The sequence below is a fragment of the Salmo trutta genome, chromosome 4, assembly GCF_901001165.1.
Source record: "Salmo trutta chromosome 4, fSalTru1.1, whole genome shotgun sequence".
Taxonomy (NCBI): domain Eukaryota; kingdom Metazoa; phylum Chordata; class Actinopteri; order Salmoniformes; family Salmonidae; genus Salmo; species Salmo trutta.
The window spans coordinates 38,531,971-38,541,831 of record NC_042960.1 but is presented as its reverse complement, the minus strand read 5'-3'; the positions used below and the strand labels follow the sequence as shown (position 1 = coordinate 38,541,831).

Here is a 9,861-nt window from a genome sequence, read left to right as displayed (position 1 = left end):
CTCCTGGCTTCTACACCCTCTCTATTAAGATGGTAATGAATCAAAGCGATCATTTCATACTAATTGCTTTTCCAGGATGACAATCCAAGCAATAAATTACAGAGAGGCTCTGCTTGTCTGAGGGGAAATAAAGCCAAACAAAATAAACGAGAGAGAAAGAGGAGGAAATGTGAATCAATATTTCCTATTAGAGACGCTGTTACTTAAAACAACAATGGCTCCTAGCTGAATGTGGTCCAATGCATTGTGTGTACAGGTGTGTGGGGTAATTGAATTCTCTATTGAAAAAGTTATCCTGATTTAGAACTGCATAATAAGAGGGAAAATTCAATCAAAGCCGACACAGTACAGTATGTGTGTGCCAGGTGGTGTATTGTGTTAATAGATAGAGATCAGTAAGGAAATGGCACTCCCTTCCAGCCCAGTGTTGACACCAGCACCACCTCAGCTCCATCTGTCAAGCTGTCCTCCCTGTGACCTTTCACCCCCTGATCCCTGTCTCCCGCTCTCTCTACACTAAGGGAAAACAGACCAGGCCAGAACAACACTCCTGGAGCAATATGGAGACTAGTTTACAAATGATACACAAATGCTTTAAACACACATACACATGCGCGTGCAAGCACACATACACACACACACGCACGCACAACCCTCTCAGTCCACTACATTCAGAGCAGCATTTGAGAGTATATTATTCAGGTGGCCAAAGAGAAACTAGAAGTGAAGCACGGGTTTTCTTGTCTTCAATGTGCTTCCTGTTTTGTCTGGTGGTATCCTGTAACAGGGACATGACGTGGATAGTTGGTATACCTGCTTCATAAAAAAACACGTTACACAACACCACAAAACTGTATTGTATCTGATTTAAAAACAAGTAGCCCTTATGTTTCACATAGAATGACATGGTACTATAAAACTTTATAACTTTCAAAAATGAAGCTCGATAGCTTTTGTCAGTCACACATGTAAACATAATTTTGGTCTGTTTTCCTGTTTGACTTTCAAAGTATTAATTTGATAATCACGGCTCCCATGTGTCCCCATGGATACCAGTGGCCTATCAGCTTTGATTGAATGTTCTGTGAGAAAGTGCTTGTGCAGGAGAAAGGTGTTAATCAGTGGCTCTGCTGATTACTTTTTAGTCTGTGGTTGTGTCCCAAATGGCACTTTATTTCCTATATAGTACACTACTTTTTACAAGGGCCCATAGGGTATGCAGTATGTAGAGAATAGGATGCCATTTGGGAAGCAGGCTGTGTGTCAGATAGTAATCTGTTCGAAACTTTCAGTTGTGTCTTATCCTCTCCTGGTAATCCACCTGCCCAACGTCGCTGTCTCTCTGGCTTCTCATCCAGTTTGTCTTTTGTTGAGAGAGTGAGTGAGTGGACAGACAGACATCTGGAGTGGTGAAGGAGAACTCTCTTTCTTTTTAAAGCTCCAATCTGATAGGACAAGACACAAAAGAAGCCAATCAGAGTTGTGCTGAAGTCAGTATATTGGAGACACATACATCACTGACCCAACAGTCACTGTTCGGAGAGAGGGAGAGACAGAGAAGAGGGAGCCAGAGAGAAATTGGAAGGAGGGGTATAAATGGAGAAACTGGAATGAGAGAGATTGGATGGAGAGAGAGAGACGGAAAGAGAGAGAACAGAGAGAGATTGATTGGTAACCCTTCCTATATATTTCTCTGCCTCTTCTCCCACTGCAAACTCAAAGTGATGAGTGGTTAGTATTTCATCATCGTGCTCATCCTAATCTATAGCCCTGATGGGCCACTGAACGATATAAATCATTAGAAATTAGTTATTTTCCCTGTGATGATAACAGGGACACAATATCAATGTTTGTGATATTATGTGTTATTGTGTTGTCAGATTGCAGACCGATGCCTCTAGTAGTGTACCTGGAATACATGAGACGAATACCTGATGACGATGACTGGCAAGAAGCTGAATTTGTCTTTTTAGATAAGCCTTCCACACTGTGATGGATTTTAAAACTCAAAAATGCATCCATTGTGACAGTTGTTCCTACACAGTTGGGCAACATTTACGCACAGCACAGTCATGCTCATAATCCTTCTAGGAGAAGATATTAGGCAGAACATCCCAGGCGGATGAAGTTATTTGATTATTCCAGGGACCAAACACAAGGGCTGGGAGAGGAGGATGCAGAGGAAAGGAGAGGAGCTGGATGGTGATGAGGGAGGCAGGGGAGTGGCAGGGTTGAAGGAAGGGAAGAGGAGGAGGCAGGGGAGAGGAGGAGGCAGGGGAGAGGAGAGGGCAGGGGAGAGGAGAGGGCAGGGGAGAGGAGGGGGCAGGGGAGAGGAGAGGGCAGGGGAGAGGGCAGGGGAGAGGAGGGGGCAGAGGAGAGGGCAGGGGAGAGGAGGGGGCAGGGGAGTGGAGAGGAGAGGGCAGGGGAGAGGAGGGGCATGGGAGAGGAGAGGGCAGGGGAGAGGAGGGGGCATGGGAGAGGAGAGGGCAGGGGAGAGGAGGAGGCAGGGGAGAAGAGAGGGCAGGGGAGAGGAGGAGGCAGGGGAGAAGAGAGGGCAGGGGAGAGGAGGAGGCATGGGAGAGGAGTGGGGAGGGGAGAGGAGGAGGCATGGGAGAGGAGAGGGGAGGGGAAGGGAGAGGAGAGGGCAGGGGAGAGGAGAGGAGGCGGCAAGTGAAAGGAGGCAGGGAAGAAGAGGCATGCTGTGGAGAGGAGAGATGGGGGAGAGAAGGAAGTCAGGGGAGAGGAGTTTGCTGACAACACAGTTGTAGGCCTGATAACCAACAATGACGAGTCAGTCTATAGGAAGGAAGTAAGTGAACTGGCATTGTGATGTCATGACAACAACCTCTCCCTCAACGTTAGCACAACAAAGGAGTTGATTGTTGACTTCAGGAAGCAGAGGAGGGAACACATCAACGGAACTGCAGTACAGTGTCACGAGTTATAAGTTCCTCGGTGTCCACATCTCCGAGAACTTATCATGGACCCACAATACCACCTCTCTTCTCTACTTCCTAAGACGGCTGAAGAAATTTCGGCGTGATGACGCCGGTCCTCTCCAAATACTACCGCTGCACCATCGAGAGCGTCATGACTGGCTGCATCACAGCCTGGTACGGGAATTGCTCCGTCCACTACCGGAAGGCCCTCCTGTGGGTGGTGAAGACGGCCCAGTACATCACTGAGACCGTGCTCCCACCCATCCAGAATATCTACTTGAAACGGTGCCTGCTACGAGCGGTTCTCTCCCTTACTGTCAGCTATGAGCGGTTCTCTCCCTTACTGTCAGGCAGACGGTATGGGAGCATGAGATCTGATATCAACAGGCTCAGAGACAGTTTCTATCGACAAGCAATTAAATCAAATCAAATTTTATTAGTCACATACACATATTAGCAGATGTTATTGCGGGTGTAGCGAAATGCTTGTTTTCTGCTGGTACCAGACTCTTATACTGCTCAGTGTATACACCTGACCCCCCCCAATCCCCTCTTCACCAAAACACGTGTAAATAAAAAACTATAAATTGTGTCTTCCTGTATTATACTTATGCAAAAAAATATTCTACTGAGCCATATACTTTGTTTTCATTATCTTTAATTATGTCTTATTGTTGTTGCATTGTCAAAAAGGAACCTGCAAGTAAGCATTTGGGTGGACGGTGTATACCATGTGTATCCTGTACATACGACGTAGAAAACAACTTGAAACTTTAAACGTGTCTTGTCTGTTTGGCGTGCATTCAGCTGTTCTACAAAAAGGACATTCTAAAAATGGCTAGTTTTGTCCATGGGCCATTTCGTTGGACGATGTGTGCCATGCTTATCCCATACGTGCGACTAACAAAACACAGGGGAGAGGAAGATGCAGGGAAAAGGAGAAGGCAGAGGAGAGGGATAGTGCCAGGCTGTGGAGAGGGATCATGTGGCGTGTTAGCAATCAGGAGGTGTTAGGTCCTACCAGTGAGAGGCATCAGTGATGCAGACAGTGCAGGGTATAAGCTGTACATAGGAACAAACTCTGAGCCCATCATCCCAGACACAATAATGGGAAAACAGATAGCTACCCTAGAAAACTGATCTGTCAGCCAGTCTGGAGGCTGAGGCGTATGTGAAAATTAAGCCAGGGGTATGTGTGATGTGTGGGTTGGGGGTAGTAGTGTACTATCTATTCATCCTATGAGATAAAACATTTTTATTTTTTTTACCAGAGGAAGTGAGCACATGCGTGTTTCCTCTGTGAATTTTGAGCGCGTGGTTCACTGCACAGAGCCTGTTGGCAACCCGGGGGGACTTCCACACAGCTTGGCACGGCTTCCTCAAGGCCTCTATCGCTTTTTTTCTCTCTCTCTCTCTCCATTCCTTTCCTTATAGTCCTCTCACTCCAAACCCCTGGCAGTGCATGAGTCACTCACGCACTTCATAAGGATAACTTCCACTTCAGCTGGTTACTGTAGGTGGGCTGCGTGGCATTGTCTCTCTCTCTCTCTCTCTCTCGCTGTGTCTCTCTCTGTCTCTGTTTCTCTCACTGTTTCTCTGTTTCTCTCTCTCTCCGTCTCTCTCTCTGTTTCTCTCTCTGTTTCTCTCACTGTGTCTCTCTGTTTCTCTCACTGTTTCTCTGTTTCTCTCTCTCTCTCTCTCTCTGTCTCTCTCTCTGTTTTGCTCTCTGCCTCTCCATCTCTCTCTCTCTCTCTCTCTCTGTGTATGTCTCTGTCTCTCCCTCTCCCTTTCTGTCTCCCTGCCTGTGCCATGAATGTGCCTGGGGCACCAGTAGTTGTTAGTGTCTCGTAGTGGAGGTGGTGGGTGGTAGTTGGGGGAGGAGAGGAGGGTGAGGCACCATGGTCTCATTACCTCCACACGTCACGCTGCAGCCTCAGGGGGGAAGGGGGCTTGAGATGTAGGCTGGGTGGGTGTGTGGGTGTTGGATGGGACAGAGCCTGATTCATTTCGATGTTGCGTACATAACGAGGCTCCTAGTGTTAGGCCCACTCCGGATCCCCGTTTGTCCCCAAGAGAGGGTGAGCCCCTGGGTACCCTGACCCACGCTTCTCCCGACACTGTGGCTGCGTGAAGTGAACCATCACTGGGGTAAAGCAGCGCAGAGCACCCCCGACAGACAAGAGAGACACCGACATGTCAGGGGAGGAGGTAATGTCTGTTGGATTCCGGTGTCCTCAGGGCTTCTCTCATTAACAACCCCCAGTGGGTGGATCTATAGTGTCAATCAAAAGACTGGATTTGAAGAGTTTCTCCATCACCCAAAAAATGATCTGTGGAGATATTTGGGGTATCTGCATGCAACAGAAATCCAGTAAAAGTGCTTATTTTTTAATTTACCACTGTAAAGTGCTTCGTTAAAAAAAAAAAAATGATTCAATAGATTGAATGTGGAGAATCAGCCTTTGAATCCAATACTACACTACCTATATGATTTGACATCTCTACATCTACATAGAGGTTTCCGGAGGAGTAAAAACAGCTCTTACGTAAGATCATGATTTACTAAACACACTCCACTGTACTGTACTGTTCAGGACATCCTGCATGCGTATTCAAGTGGAATTGTTGGGAAACAGGCCTACTCACCTCTAGGTTACATCTTTCATGGAAGTATGAACACTGGAAGAGGGTTGTAAGCATGCACGGACAATAGCATAGTATTACCAATCGAAACGATGGTGTATTCACAGCTAAAAGAGAACAATCCCGGAATATTACTAAGCTCTTGTAGGACTAATATACTGTGACTAGTAGAATTATCCCGTTTCATGAGAATTCATCTGTGGTACAATCAAAAGCATGATTTTATATAGTGATTCATATATTAACCTCTGTAATAGCATCATACAACACAGTAAGTATAAGAACAACACAACGTCTTTCATTTGGAATATTTTAACTTATTAGTTTAACTTTACTGCTTCAGATCCAGTCAATCATTTGAGATCTGGCAGAATCTGGGCTGCCCACTAATTTCAGCACAAATTAAAGTAGTGAACAGGAGGGTATCTTCACAGCAGCATGTGGTATACAAACTCAAGCTGTTAGCAGTGACACACACACATACACACACACACATACACACACACACACACACGGCGTTGTTCCTCAGGGGAGTTCAGCAGCATTCTGTCTGTCCTTACCTATTTCCCTCCTTCTCTTCCTCTCTTCTTTTCCCTCCTTCTCTTCCTCTCTTCTGGGATTTCTCCGGTTAGTCTAGCTGTAACTGGCTGTGAGAGGAGTGTCTAGCTGAGTGTCTGACTTTCCATCTGGCCCAGTTTTAGAGGGAAGCTGAACTGCAGTCAATGTCACACAAGAAGTTGGAGGACTATTAAGAGCTCCAGGTTTGCTGTGCCGTGCGCATCCCTCCATCTGTTCCAGAGCCAGTCGGAGATGGCGAAGTGTACTTTTGCTGCTGCTGGCAATCTGTCGCGAGTCAAAGTTTGGTGGTTGGTGGAGATACTTATTATCGTGATCAAGAAGTTTGACTTCCTGCTGTACCGTCCTGAGCTATGTGATTCCGTCTTATCTCACTGAGCTTGTTACTATTCTCTGATAAGTTTTACATTTGACCAGACTGTTCATGTCAAGCAAGGACAACTATTTTTCACTTGACTCCTATATTAATTAGCTGATACTTTTTCTGCATATGCAGTTTGGCCGTAAAGCCGTGCTCTGGCTTCCCTTACCTGAATCCACACTGCTCTACACTTGCATGAAGCTCTGAGGGGAGAGTCAGGAGAGTGAGTTTAAGTGTACCACTTCACCAGTGTGTAAAAATAGCATCCCACTAACATCGATAATCGTATCCCATCTCCTCTAGGGGCTATGGCACCGAGGTTAAGCAGTATAGGTGCTCACTGAGAAATATATTTGTGTCAGTCCCAAATGGCACCCTATTCCCTATACAGTGCACTACTTTTGACCAGAGCCCTGGTCAAATGTAGTGCATGACATAGGGAATAAGGTGCCATTTGGGATGCTGCCCTAGGTGCTCAGAGAGAATATCCATGTGGAACATTAGCTTATGATACCAGGCCCTTCCATTATAACAGCCATTAGACATGTACTTGATCCCATTACCCTTTATTAACATTATATCAGTATTAATCTCAGAAACCAGAACCTAATCTAGCATGCGCTGGCCAGCTATGTTAAGTCTGTCATGAGACTGTATTGCTAAAGCCCTCTTGTTATATCCCCCCAGTCGGTCGTATTTCGTTGTGCCCCAGGCACCATGGCGGATGTTGGTGCCTCGGCCTGCTCTGCTGTGGCAGACTTTGCTTCTGTCTGTCTGCTGTGCTCTGGTACCTCTGTCTGTCTGTCTGTCTGTCTGTCTGTCTGTCTGTCTGTCTGTCTGTCTGTCTGTCTGTCTGTCTGTCTGTCTGTCTGTCTGTCTGTCTGTCTGTCTGTCTGTCTGTCTGTCTGTCTGTCTGTCTGTCTGTCTGTCTGTGTCTGTGTCTGTGTCTGTCTGTCGCTCTGTGGTGCCTCTGTCTGCTGCTTTGTGGTGCCCCAGTCTCCACTCTGCTGTGTTGTGGCAGACTTTGCACTTGACATTTCCCATGATTCATGCCTGGTGTGATGACTGCCCTCAAGGCTCTCAAAACCTTTAGTGTGAGGCTGTGGGGCCATGGGACTGTGGGCAGAACACAGTCAACCAGGCTGCTTGTGCGTGTGCATGGCCAGAGAGCAACATGAGCTAGACCGTGCATAGTGTTTCTTTGGTTCACTACACCCTCCACCCCTTCAAGGTATTAATGAGAGCAGCTCTGAGACTGCAACATTTGTTCAAGCGTTTATAATTTGAGCCCCAGACTTTAAGGGCACTTTGAATAAGTGCTGCCCTGTCCATTTAAATTGTTACACTTATTTTGTTGCCCTAAATGTCATCATTTTTATGAGCCTCTTGGATTTAGTTAAATATGGTCCCTCACTCAGATATGTAGAATGTTTGTTTAACTCCGATGCAATAAAAGTCTGCAATACAAGTCGACAATGCAAGTCTAAAATGCAATACAAGTCCGCAATACAATGCAATACAAGTCTGCAATACAATGCAATACAAGTCTTCTAGCTCGTTTTATTCTGAACTTGTCTTCATAGTTATATCCAATTTACATATCAAGAGACACTTACTGAATGCTCTCCTTTCATGTTTAGGGAAATTCATGAAGTTAACTCTGCATATGTTTTACGTTCATCAGGGAAATGGTAGTGGTTGTGAATAACAAATAGATCGACTATGTGACTGAATTGGTGCAGTTAACAAGGCTTGGCTGTGCTGCTGCTGGTATAAAAGCATAAAAGCAGTTGTGGCTGGAAAGAAGGAATGATCCAGAGCTCACTGTTGATCTTCCTCTGAGCAGATATCAAAGCATGGACAGCAAAAGAGTAGTGAATATAGGGGGAGAGAGGGGTTATCCCTGGAGCAAACAGAAGCTAAAGATGAAGGGATGCACAGCAGATGAAAGAGTGTGTGTGTGCGTGTGTGTGTGTGTGTGTGTGAGTGTACGCGGTCTCTGAGCCTGAGAGAGAGTACTTCAAAGGTCCAACAGAGCAGAGGCTGCTTTGCTTTGAAAAAAATAAAAATACTAGAGCTCTTCTCCCTTTTTTGATCTTTCTATCTCTCTCTGATTCCCTCTCCCCGCCTCTCTCTCTTTCTCTTTCTCTCTCTGATTCGCTCTCTCTCTCTCTGATTTTCTCTCCCCTCTCTCTCTCCTCTCTCTCGGATTCTCTCTCTCTGATTCTCTCTCCCCCTCTCTCTCTCTCACTGATTGTCTCTCCCCCTCTCTCTCTCTCTGATTATCTCTCCCCCTCTCTCTCTCTCTCTCATTGATTCTCTCTCTCTCCCTCTCTCTCTCCCTGATTCTCTCCCCCTCTCTCTCTCTCTCTCTGATTCTCTCTCCCTCTCTCTCTGATTCTGTCTCCCTCCTCTCTCTCTCTGATTCTCTCTCTGATTCTCTCTCCCCTCACTCTCTTTCTGATTCTCTCTCCCCCTCTCTCTCTTTGATTCTCCTTCCCCCTCTCTCTCTCTTTCGTTCTGATTCTCTCCCCCCTCTCTCTGATTCTCTCTGCCCCCGTCCTCTCTCTCTCTGATTCTGTCTCCCTCCTCTCTCTCTCTGATTCTCTCTCCCCCTCTCTCTCTCTGATTCTCTCTCCCCACTCTCTCTCTCTCTGATTCTTTCTCCCCCCTCTCTCTCTCTGATTCTCTCTCCCCCTCCCTCTCTCTCTGATTCTTTCTCCCCCCTCTCTCTCTCTGATTCTCTCTCCCCCTCCCTCTCTCTCTGATTCTCTCTCCCCCCTCTCTCTCTTTGATTCTCCCTCCCTCTCTCTCTCTCTCTCGTTCTGATTCTCTCTCCCCCCTCTCTCTGATCCCCCTCTCTCTGATTCTCTCTCCCCCGTCCTCTCTCTCTCTCTGATTCTCTCTTCCCCCTCTCTCTCTCTCTCTCTCTCGGATTCTCTCTCCCCCCTCTCTCTCTCTGATTCTCTCTCCCCCTCTCTCTCTGATTCTCTCTCCCCTCTCTCTCATTCTGATTCTCCCCCTCTCTCTGATTCTCTCTCCCCCTCCTTCTCTCTCTGATTCTCGCTCCCTCCTCTCTCTCTCTTTGATTCTCTATCTCCCCTCTCTCTCTGATTCTCTCTCCTCTCTCCCCCTCTCTCTGATTCTCTCTCTCTCTCCCCCCTTTCTCTCTCTCTGATTCTCTCTTCCTCTCTCTCTCTCTCTGATTCTCTCTCCCCCTCTCTGATTCTCTCTCCTCCCTCCCTCTCTTTGATTCAATTCAATTTAAGGGCTTTATTGGCATGGGAAACATGTTACATTACCAAAGCAAGTGAAATATATAATAAACAAAAGTGAAATAAA

At 46.6% G+C, this 9,861-nt stretch overlaps 1 long non-coding RNA gene across 1 annotated transcript; it reads right to left on the bottom strand.

Moving 5' to 3' along the window:
* Nucleotides 1-353: 353 nt before the first annotated feature.
* LOC115192320 (uncharacterized) lies at nt 354-6,736 on the bottom strand. Its single transcript, XR_003877912.1, has 2 exons — nt 6,143-6,736; nt 354-1,445 (listed from the first exon to the last, which is right to left on the bottom strand). It is a non-coding gene; the product is annotated as an uncharacterized LOC115192320 (long non-coding RNA).
* Nucleotides 6,737-9,861: the final 3,125 nt, after the last annotated feature.